Below are 12,850 nucleotides of genomic sequence, written 5' to 3'. Positions count from 1 at the left end.
GTAGAGACGGGGTTTCACCATGTTGACCAGGATGGTCTCGAGCTCTTGACCTCGTGATCCACCCGCCTCGGCCTCCCAAAGTGCTGGGATTACAGGCGTGAGCCACCGCGCCTGGCTTCTCAAAGTATCTTTCACAAAAACAACTTTTAATGTAAAAACATTAACAAATAAGTTGTCTTTATTTATTATTGTTTTGACTGCATTACCAAATGATGTTTCTCAATTGTATTCCATGGCAGTACAGAATATAAATACATTCAGCTAAAGTAGGATAAGACTTAAAAAAAAAATAAATCCACATTGTGTGTTGTGAAAGTCCAAAGAGCAAGTATCAAAAATTTAATTGCAGATAACATTTGACCCTAAATATGTAATTTGTTTAATCCCCCTTTTTCCCATTTAGTTATAAAAATTTCAAATGCAGGTTAAAGAGTTGGATATCTACCACCTAGATTCCACAATTGACATTTTATTATGTCAGTTCTAGCAAGTATCTATCTCCATATCAATCCCTCCATTCAACCCATCCTGTCCTTTGATGCATTTTGAAGAAAATTGGAGACACGTGTACACATCATCCTTATACGTATCATTAATGAGATCATAACATTTGTTTACTTTTAAGATAACTTTGACATATCACAAAATGTGCAAATATTATGTGATGAGTCTGGACACATGGACATAACCCAAAACCCTTCAAAATATGAAAAATTCCCATCAACTCAGAAAATACTCTCATACTCTTCCCATTTAATTCACAGCAACCACTGTTCTGATTTTTCCTAATTGTAGATTAGTTTTGACTGTTCTCAAAATTCATATAAATGTAATTTAATTTATGTACTATTTTGTGTTAGATTACTACTCATCAGCATGTTTTTGAGGTTTTTCCATATTGTTGACTATATCAGTAGCTCTTTCTTTTTTGTTGTTGAGTAGTATTCCATTGTCTACAAAAATCTGGGGACTTTGGCTCTTTCCAGGTGTTTGCAGTAAGAAGCATGAATGGAAAGATAAGGCTCGTGCAGATTCACACACCTGAGCTTTAAACTCCATTCCATCACCAAAATTCCTCACTATGGCATCTCTAATTTTGGTGATTTTGACATAATGGGTGAATAAATCTTGTATAATATAGACAGAGAGAAGCCAGGATGTCTGAAACTGGGACTGTTTGTGGAAATGAGGTGAGGGCCCTTTTTCTCAGATTTTGTTCCTGATAATAAAGCTGGTGATCCCCCAAGGAATGGAATACATGTCAAACGTCCTGTTTAAGACATCATGAAGTTACTATGTTGTGTTTTACAAAAGTTTTCTTGCCTTACCATTAATATTTAGATCTGAATGACTTCAGTGGTATTTTGTATTGTGTATATAGTAGAGCATATGAGATATTTTTCCATATTGATCCAGGCATGTTTTTTAAAATTATACTTTAAGTTCTGGGGTACATGTGGAGAATGTGCAGGTTTATTACATAGGTATACATGTGCCATGGTGGTTTGCTGCATCCATCAACCCATAATCTACATTAGGTATTTCTCCCAATGGTATCCCTCCTCTAGCCCTCCACTCCCTGACAGGCCCCAGTGTGTGATGTTCCCCCCCTTTGTCCATGTGTTCTCAGTGTTCAACTCCCACTAATGAGTGAGAACATGTAGTGTTTGGTTTTCTGTTTTTGTGTTAGTTTGCTGAGAGTGATGTTTCCAGCTTTATCCATTTCCCTGCAAAGGACTTGAACTCATCCTTTTTTTATGGCTGCACAGTATTCCATGGTGTATATGTGCCACAGTTTCTTTGACCAGTCTATCATTGATGGGCATTTGGGTTGGTTCCAAGTTTTTGTTATTGTGAACAGTATCTAGGCATATTTTTGGAAAGACCATTATTTCTCCTCTGCTTTACAAGATACGAGTCACAACTCAGGTGGCCATATATGTGTGGACCTGTGTTTGTACTCTGCTCCAATGATCTTGTACCACTACTGCACCACATACAACATTGAATCAAGCCTTTATATCTGGTAGTGTAAGCTATCCAACTTTGTGCTTTTTCTTCAAATTCCTTTGGTTCTTCTTCAGTCTTTATATTTCTATATAAATTCTAGAATTTTCAACATACAAATTTTAAGGTAGACATATTCAGTCTAATGTCTTCCGCCCCTGACCTGCCCCCAAAATTGATGTCAATCTCACATGAAAAATACATTCATTTCATCCCAACAGTTCTGAAAGTCTTAATGCATTACAGTGTCAACTTTAAAGTCTAAAGTCTCATCTAAATATCTAAACTGGATATAGGCAACACTTGAGGTAAAATTCATCCTAAGGCAGAAGTCTTCTTCAGCTATTAACCTGTGTAATTGAGTAAGTTATACAAAATTCAATGGTCAGGCAGGTATAGGATAGTCACTCCCATTTTGCAAAGTAGTAACAAAAGAAGGAAAGGGTGAATAGGTCCTAATCAAGTCCAAAATCTAGCAAGGTAAGCTCCATGAAACCTTAAGGCTCCAGAATTTAATTGATTAAGGTCTTCATCAACCTTGGAAAATTCTTGGGCATTATTTTTTCAGATCCTGTTTTGGTCCCATTTATCTCTATTTCTTCTACTTTTCATATTCTAATTCCAAATATGTTCAAATCTTTACTGTTTTCTAAATGTCTCAAATATAGATTTTCAATAATTTCTCTGTAATTAATATATTAGCAATTGATCTATTTATTATTCAGTCAAGCTGTTATACATGAAGTTCTTAATTTTAGGAACTATATTTTTATTTTATAATTTGAGTATTTTATGCATTACCTTCAAAACCTTTTCATATTTTCATCACTATTTATAATCATTTTCCCTTTTTAAGCAAAGATGTTATTTAAAATTACAAATGGGAATATCAGCTTACCAACTTCCTCAATACCTGTAGAGAAATTAGCTTGCCAGTTAAAAATAATATGATATACAATAAAGTGCCAATTTAAGCTGTCAGTCATTTAGAAAACATTAACCGTAAAGCACAACTATTAATAATATTCAAGATAATTTTATGGGAAAATGACATTAAATTTCACTTTCATAAAAATACCAGTGAATGGTATTTGAGACCGATACCACTGAGAAATAGACTGTGGCATATGGATGAATGCCAAGAGCAATGTGCTCATCGTTTTTCTAGTGTACAGCAAAATTATAAATAAATGGGTTAATTCAAGGTATAAAAGTTTTCTCCAAATTGCCTGGTTAAAGTAACCTTTACAAAAATGATTTCAGGCTCAGAGAAAATAACCAGCTAACACTGTCCTGGAGACAATCCTGCCTATCTTTCTGGAGAGAGTCAAGATTGACTGTAGACAGAAAGAATGTTCTTTTTTTTTTTTTTTACGGCGTCAGATAATGAGACGGAGTTTTGCTCTTGTTACCCAGGCTGGAGTGCAATGGCGCGATCTCGGCTCACCGCAACCTCCGCCTCCTGGGTTCAAGCAATTCTCCTGCCTCAGCCTCCTGAGTAGCTGGGATTACAGGCACGCGCCACCATGCCCAGCTAATTTTTTGTATTTTTAGTAGAGGCGGGGTTTCACCATGTTGACCAGGATGGTCTCGATCTCTTGACCTCGTGATCCACCCGCCTCGGCCTCCCACAGTGCTGGGATTACAGGCTTGAGCCACCGTGCCCGGCCAGAAAGAACGTTCTTACCAAGCAAAATCTGTGCAGACCCCATCAAAGACACAGGCTTTCCCCGGTTACCCACCCGCATCCTCCCATGTGCTTGCTCCCAGACTTTGTAGTCAGTAGCCAAATATGGACAACAAGACCTGTATACTGTTTACACTAAAGAACCACTTAAAAAAAACCTGGCCCCTGTTTTACATGTTCTGGCTTGTAACAGTGTGAATCACATAGCATGTCCTCAGCAGCTGTGCCCCTTCTGAAGCCAGGAAATGCTTCTAGGAATGAGCACAGAGGATGAGGTTGGAGATTCACAGAAAACAGCTTACACTACATGGCCAGAAATGCTTTTCATAAGGCACAGCTCTTTTGTTCATGAGAAGGTGCTTTATTTTTCTCACCCATTCAATTACTTCTTATTTAATTTCACATTTTATGAATTGTTTAAAATCACTGATTGTCAGAATATTCTTATACAACTAGAGGCACCTTCATCAGGAATTGCCTTAATCCATTTCAAAGCCCAGTGGCTACAGTGCATGTCAACAGAGAAACAGCTGGTAACAGTGAGCAAATGTTGAGCCATGTTTTGTTCTGCCTCCATAGCAATAGGATAGAAAAGGGTCTATTCAGATACACTGGTTCCAGCAAGGAGAGAAAAAGGCAAGGAGAGGTTCCCTCCCTCTTCCCATGTATCTCTAGCCCTGTATCTCCTATTTAGCTCTGGAATTAAAAAAAAAAAGACAAAAAAAAAAAAAAAAAAACAAGTGGAAAACACAGGTACAAAAAATATATTTATTACACAATGTATTTATCTCAAGATAGGGGCACTTCCTCATCTCCTTGTCATGCGGCAGTGTGGCAGTAGATTGCATTATTGGTACAGGTAATTGACTCCCACTTTCTTATCAGAAGATTTTCTTGCCCCATCCAATGCATAGGCATGTGCTATGCTTTAGACAATGGAATGTGAGAAGAAATTATGAATGTCACACCTAAGCATAAGCCTAAGAGCCATCATGTACTTCTGTGATTGCTTCTGTTCCTGCTGTCACAGGATGGCCCATCTTTCTACCTGGATCCCAGAACCCAAAAGACATGTAAGAAACTGTAAATGATCCCCACTAGGCCCACAGGTAACATGTATATAAACAAGAAATTAGTTAATTATGAGTATTTGAGATTTAGGGGTAATTTCTTACCATAGCAATAATCTAGTGAAAACTAATGAATAAAGAAATCAGTACCAGTTTTGGGGTGTCACCAGATTGAAAAGCTAAAGCATTTATCTCCAGTCCAGGAGACAGACAGTTACAAAGTTTTTATTTGCTCCTGGAAAATAAGAGTAACTCGTGTTTTTATTGATAAGGCGTTTTGCTACAACGGGTATATGATAAGTTGGAATGAGCTTATGAATTTAGACAAAGAGTTTGGGAAACTGAAGGCAACAAGCATGTTTTAGCTGTTGTTGGTTACTTTAGAAAAGGGATTACAAGAACAAGATAATTTCAGATAATAAATTGTGTGTTGGCCAGCAAGGCCAAAAGATGGAAGTGACTATTCTCTCCAAATGATGCAAGCTGAAATTGAGTAACAAGGATCAAAACTCAGTGTTATGGTAAAGACCAAATCATGGACTTGGCCTGATGCCTTTTGTTATGACCTCTGAATCGAATGAAGGGAAATCGAGTTAACACTTTTAGTTATACAGAATGTCTCAGAGAACAAAAAGAGCCAAAGGGTGGGACTCTTTTTTGTAAGTCTGCTACCTCAAGTTACCTCAATTTACCTCATCTTACTTCAAGCTAAAGCAGAACACGTCTTTAAAAGAATTGTGGATACGACTGTCAGCACACTGGAATTTTGCAGAATATAAACTAATTAGGCTTTGAGAGAGTTGTGCTGCCAAAATAGCCTGTAGCTGTTTGAGAAGTAAAATGACCTTTGAGCCAACGATATTCTCTTCTTCTCCCAAAGAAAGAATATTCTTTCATGCCCAGTTCTCGTGTAGCCAAGGAAGTAGATGAAGAAGGATGGACCCCCCAGGGTGTGGAGCCAAGACTCTCAGAGCATGATCAACTAGAGACCTGCTCCAAGGTGGCAAGACTGGGATGGTTGAAATAATTTTGTCTAACAACTACCTGGGGGTCTTCACAATGTTTGTCCAAAGAGATTTCAGAATTTTTGTTAAGCACTGATGGCTAAGTGCTGCCCTCCCTCCCCTTTCTGAATCAGAGTATTTATCAAGATTACCCTGCCCCAATATTGCATGTGGATTGTGTGTGGGGCAACCAACATATCTTTTAAATCTCTAGATAACAAGGAACCTATACACTGAAGTTAAAGTGCCATATGAGATCCAAGACTTGAAGTCTGATGGTGTGATTAGATGACACAGTGGCGGCTGCACTTAGAGGAGGGAGTGAATTCTGCATACTTAAGGGAAATGAAGCAATATTTGTAAACAGAGTTTTACTCTGGTTGATTCCATTGTTGTTTTTGATTGTTCTCTTGCCCTTCCCTGTAAAAAGGATATACTTTATGTCCCATACACATTGTGCTTGGGCCTAAAACTGCCTTTGGAATGTGAGCTAAAGTGGTAGTTGCCACATCCAAGTAGATGCTTGAAGCTATGCATCCAAAGATGTGGATTACTTTTCCTTCTGCTGTAAGAATGTGGTGCATTTGGCTCCTAGATCCCAAAAGATACATGAAACAAAGCTATAGTCAACCATTGTCATTTTATACATGAATAAGAAATAAGTGTTCATGATTGCAAGTCAATGCAATACAACTTATTAAAGTTGACGAATATGTCTGCTATAAGTCCTATTCTTCAGGGAATCATGGCTTGGTTTTCAAGAGAAACACCTGAGAAAAACAGGTCTTTTCTCAGATTTTAAATATTAACACCTCATTTTGTCACATAGTCCAAGTTTCAGATATCCTGACCTCTCTCTGTCCAGATCACACGAGGGGAAACATTGGGTAGTGAGAAATTCTGTGTGATTTTCCCCATGAGGGGGGAGGCCCCACATGGGGTATTAGAGCCAGAGAGTTATGACGACAGAATGCAGCTGTTGGGGGCCAGTGGGGTGCGGAGTCTGAGTGATGTGGGGAGGCACAGGGAGAGGACAACAGCCACTATGGGAGAGTGGTCACACATTGTGGAAGCATTAAGTCAGTGCATGTGTGAAGGATAATGAAAAATAGAACTTCACTCTTGGAGAATAGACTTCCACACAGTGCTCCTCAACCTTGAAGCAACCTGTATGGAAGTGTAGCTGCCTTACGGCCCATATCATATCTCATAGATGATCAAGGTGGGTTCTTTTATCCTATATCTAAGCTTTATGTTTTGTATGTGGATGACTGTGTGAAGGTTGATGGAGTAAATTAATCTGCAGTCACACTTTGGAGTCCGTCTCTGAGAAGTGGAAGCCTCCCACCAATAAACATGACCTCAAAAAGAAAAGGAGAAAAATGAACATGCAGCACCGATCCCTTTTCTTCTTATCCTGTACAGGTCAAAGGAAGGCACAGCTGTGGCTCAGAGAGACTCTCTGATGCATACCACATGCTCATCCTCCTGGTATCCTCCAGACCCTCCCTCTACCAACCCTCTTCAGCTTAACTCTCCGAAACACAGTTGGTGCCTCAGCAGGTCTGATGCCAGCCTTTACTCAGAATGTGCTTAATCCAATTAGAGCATTCTGTTACATTAGAGAGCTCACATTGATTCTCTCCCTCTGAAGGCGGGCCCCATACACAGAGAAACCATCTGGGACTCAGCCATGTTCAGTGAAGAATGTGGATGGCGTGGGCATCCTTCCTATTTGGGGATCAAGCTGTGTCTTCTTTAGATGAGCTCCTTCAGTTTAATACATACCCATTTGTCAAACTCCCATTTCCCTTCACTTCCTGTCACTATCACATATTATCTGAGTTTGCTCACTGACTTGATTTTGATTATGTATACTATCCCATGGCTCACCTATGGGACAGGGCATTGCAGGGATTGGGGCTATTTACAGGGAACATAGCTTGGTCTATATCCACAGTGACAGCTTATGAGGAGAAAGGACAGGCAAGAAGAGAAAGCATTGCTGGCATCCTTGTCTGCTGTGTGCCAACAGCCATCATGTTCCTGTTTCTACTCCAGTCTTACTCTCATGCCCTCCATGCATCTAAGAGGAGGATGCAGGGCCAATAAAGCCTTCCCACACACGAAGAAAATTCACTTTCCAGTTCAGCGCTGTCACATCTCCACGGCAGGCAAAACTCTCTTTTCTAAGATCAGCTAATGCGAACATTTGGGTATATATCAGATGGTCTCATAAAACACGGCCTGGGTGTCACCTTCAGAATGGAGCATCAGAAGATGAAAATGAGGAATGGGGCTGGTAGAAGAGCTCAGTTTTTTCCCTTTTGTTTCTCCCTTCAGTCAAAATTTCCTCCTTATTCCCTCAGATTTTAAAGTACCATTTCTTAAATTACAATAACTACTCATTGATTCTGACTCATAGTTCACAAAATATCTGGGATTTATTCTGTGCCATATTAGAACCCCCACAACACATACCAAATTATGCCACCCCAAAGTTACATTTGTTTTTCTGGCAGGAGGGCACCATTTGTCGGAAGTAATGTTTATGATCGTTTCTTTGGTGACACTTCACACATGTCATGTTAACACCCACGAGCTTAGAGAGAGGGAGCACAGGCGAGAATTGGCAAGCACATTATCACTGCCACTCTCAACTGATTTGCAGAGGATGGGTGAAAAGAAGTCGCCTCGGTACAGCAAGATTAGAAGACAGCCTTTCACACAGACTTCTGGACACAGAGAAACTACTGATTGCTTCTTCCCACATGGTGATACACAGGCTGTTCTCCACCTGCTTGTTTTCACAAACAGAGATGGGCCTGACAACCCAAGAGCCCCAATCTCAAATGTTAATGTTAATTTCTCTTTAAAATGAAAATATGAATTTTATTTGGTAGATATGCAAATCTTAAATATACAGCTTGATAAAGTTTACTCAAGTGTACACCTATGTAATCAGCCACTTCAATAGAGTATTTTCAATGCTTGGGAAGGTTCCTCAGTGCCTAGTCTAGTGGCCTTGTAGAGTTAATCATTATTCTAACTTTATCACCATATATTTGTTTTGAATGTTTTTGAACTTTCCATCAATGCAATCCACTTTATGTCTATGAGATTAATACACACTATTACACATATTTATGGTTTTGTTTTTCATTTTCATTGCTGTGTATTACATTGTGTGGCTACAGCACTATGTATTGTCCCCTTGTACTTCTGACACATAGCAGAATAATTTCCAACTTTTAGCTGTTATGAATGAAGCTATAACATTGCTGTTAAGTATATTCTGGTGAACATAAATAATTGTTTCTCTTGGTATATTCTCAGGATAGAATTTTTTGAGTCATTTGATATATCTATGTTTAGCAGATACTACTAAACATTTTCCCAAAGCAGTTGTACCACTTTCACTCCCACCAGCAGTATATGAGAGTCCAATTTCCTTCATAACTGGCATTATCAATCCCTTTCAGTTTAGTGATTCAGGTGGGTATATATCAATATTTCACAGTCTAATTTTACCTTTCCATGATGAGTAATAGCATTGATAATTTTTTCATGTTTGTGGGCCATTTTAACATGATCATTTTTAAGTTTCTGATTAAGTCTTTTGGCCATTTTAAATATGATTGCCTGCCTTTTTCTTACTGATTTGAAGTTCTGCCTACAATCCTTTGTGGGATAAAGTTTTTACTTTTAACAAAGTCCAAATTATCAATCTTTTAAAAATAATTGCTGCTTTACAATGTTATTTAATAAATATATTTGTACCCCAAAGTCATAGATAGTCTACTTTTAATTTCTGCTAGAAGGTTAATTGTTTTAGCTTTCACATTTAGGTCCCAACGCCATTGCAGATTATGTATTGTATACAGAGTGAACTGGAAAAAGCAAAAATAATGGGATTTTATTTGCCTATTTTAAGTTGATGTATTAAAAAAATACTTTAGTATATCATTTTTGCTTATTTACCAGACAAACATTGTTGAAATTAGGGCAGAAATAAGACTTGAAGCAAACCAAAACACTTCCCTTCAAAAACTCCAGCAGGTTCTCAGAGTATCTCAGAGAGACCCACACTCAGCTCTGTTCGGGAAGAGGAATGCAACTGTTGTGAAACATAACCAGAAAAACCTACACTTCATCCTTTCTGTTTCACCTAAAGGAAAAGCAAAACAAAACAAAAACCACAGACAATATGCGATTCAAGGAAAGAAATTCAGAGTGTTGCAGCCAGTAAGGGGAATAGAAATCAGGCGTAGAGGAGAAACCTATCTTACCAGAAGAGAGTTAGAAACCTTTTATGAGGGACACAGCCTTAAATGCAGGGAAATAAAAAAATCCTGAGATTTGCTCAGAATATTTTACAACGTTACCCTCTTCTTCAGACCTTATGATCACACAAAGGCAGCCCAAAGATAATAAAATAAATTACAGCTGAAACAGCTGCAAGATACAAAATAGCTCTAAGTGGTAGAACACAGGAAGGAAATCTCTGAAAATAAAAGGGGAGACAAAAACAAGGCTACCAAAATTTTTGAAGTCTTTGGTACTTTTAGCTTCAACAAATATTAAACAAATCACAATTCCTGGCCAGGTGAACACAAATCCTCACATTTAAAATCCTAGTTACCTCAGTTACCATTGGCTGATATAATATGTTTAGCTTTAAGTGAAGAAAGTTCATGCCCAAACAAAACGAAAAACACAGACTACATAAACAATTCAATAGTCAAACTCAGACTATATGATATGACAAAGATGTTTAAATCATCAGAGAATTTAAGACAGCTATGGTTAATATGTTAATGTCCCTAACAAAAAAAGTAGACAACATTCAAAAACAGATGGTAATGGAAGCAGAGATAAAAATCTTAAAAAAAAAAAAAAGTGAGAAATACCAAACACCATAACAGAAAGTTAAAAAAGTATCTCTTTGATAGACTTTTGACATAGCTGAGGAATGAATCAGTGAACTAGATAAGTAAATAGAAACCTTACAATTGGTGCTTGCTTTAGCAGAATATACACTAAAATTGGAAGGTACACAGAAGGGTAGCATGGCCCCTTCACAAAGGTGTCAAGCAAATTTGGGAAGCATTCCATATTTTTCAAGTTGGATAAAAAATAAGACGTCTGTTTTCCAGATATCCATTTTACACACAAAAATATTCATAGAGTCAAAGTAAAGATCAATAATACAAACAGCAAAAAAGAGCAGGGTCAGTATTATCATGTCAGATAATTTTTTTTAAACCAACAACAATAAAAAAGGACAAAGAAAGGCACTGTATAATAAAGGGTTCAACTCAACAAGATGACTTAACTATCTTAAATATATATGCACCCAACATTGAAGCACCCAGATTCATAAAACAAGTACTTCTAGACATTAAAAAAAGGCCTAGACCACCATACAATAATAGTAGAGGACTTCAACACCCCACTGCCAGTATTAGATGGATTATTGAGGTAGAAACTAACAAAGAAATTCTGAACTTAAATTTGACACAGCCAATTGGACCTATAAACCAATAAACAGCTACAGAACACTCCACCCATCAGCCACAGAATATACATTCTTCTCATCTGTACATGGAACATACTCTAATATTGACCATGTGCTCAGCCATAAAGCAAGTGTAAGTAAGTTTTTTAAAAACTGAAATCATACTAACGGTACTTTCAGATCACAGTAAAATAAAAATATAAATCAGTACCAAGAATATCTCTCAAAACCACACAATTACATGGAAATTAAATAACTTGCTACTGAATGACTTTTGAGTAAACAAGAAAATTAAGGCCAAAACTTAAAAATTCTTTAACATAAATGAAAACAAAACACAACATAGCGAAATCTCTGAGATGCATCCAAAGTAGTGTTAAGAGGAAAAGTTTATAATGCTAAATGCCTAAATCAAAAAGTTAGAAAGATCTGAAATTAACAATCTAACATTGCACCTAGAGGAACTAAAAAAAGGTAACAAGCTAACCCCAAAGTTAATATATATAAAAAAAAAGTAATCAGAGCAGAACTGAATGAAATCAAGACCCAAAAACCCATACAAAGGATCAAGAAAACCAAAAGCTTGTTCTTTGAAAGGATAAACAAGATAAATAGACCACTAGCAAGATTAACAAAGAAAAAAAAATGGAGAAGATCAAATAAGCACAATCAGAAACAACAGAGGTAACATTACACCAGATTCCACAGCAATAGAAAAAAATCATCTGCAGCTATTATGAATACGTCTATGTACACAAACTAGAAAACCTACAGAAAAATAGATAAATTCTTGGAAACACGCAACTTCCCAAGACAGAATCACAAAGAAACTGAAACCTCGAACATATCAATAATGAGTTCTGAAACTGTACCAGTAATTCAAAACACATCAGCAAAGAAAAGCCCTGGACCAAATGGGTTCATAGCCAAAGTTTACTAGACATAGAAAGAATAATTAATACCACTCCTACTGAAACTATTCCAAAAAACTGAGGAAGAGGGACTTCTCCCTAAATCATTCTATGAAGCCAGCATCACTCTGATACCAAAATCTGGCAAAGAAACAACAACAACAAAAGAAAACTACAGGCCAATATCCCTGATGGAGATAGATGCAAAAATATCCAACAAAATAGTGGCAAAATCAATCCAGCAGCACAGAAAAAAGTTAATTCACCAAGATCAAATTGGCTTTATTTCTCAGATACAGGGCTTGTTCAACATGTACAAATCAATAAATGTGATTCACCACATAAACAGAATTTTTTAAAAATGTGATCATCTCAATAGACAGAAAAAATTTTCAATAAAACTAGTCTCCTTCCATGATAAAAAACCCTCAAAAAACTAGACATCAAAGAGACATACCTCAAAATAATTACTGCCATCCAAGGCAAACCCACAGCCAACATCATATTGAATGGGCAAAAGCTGGAAGCATTAACCTTGAGAACTGGAACAAGATAATAAGGACGCCCACTCTCACCACTCCTATTCGACATAGTACTGGAAGTCCTGGCCAGAGCAACCAGGCAAGAGAAATAAATAAAAGGCATCCAAATAG

General features: G+C 37.4%; 1 non-coding gene across 1 annotated transcript; it reads left to right on the top strand.

The window, feature by feature from the left end:
* Positions 1-10,787: 10,787 nt before the first annotated feature.
* Positions 10,788-10,889, top strand: LOC116537755. The gene has a single exon (XR_004263311.1). It is a non-coding gene; the product is annotated as a U6 spliceosomal RNA (small nuclear RNA).
* The last annotated feature ends 1,961 nt before the right edge of the window (positions 10,890-12,850 follow it).

The sequence above is a fragment of the Sapajus apella genome, unplaced genomic scaffold (genome assembly GCF_009761245.1).
Source record: "Sapajus apella isolate SASKATOON/1434 unplaced genomic scaffold, GSC_monkey_1.0 scaffold113, whole genome shotgun sequence".
In the NCBI taxonomy this organism is placed as follows: domain Eukaryota; kingdom Metazoa; phylum Chordata; class Mammalia; order Primates; family Cebidae; genus Sapajus; species Sapajus apella.
This window is presented reverse-complemented; position numbering and strand designations above follow the sequence as displayed.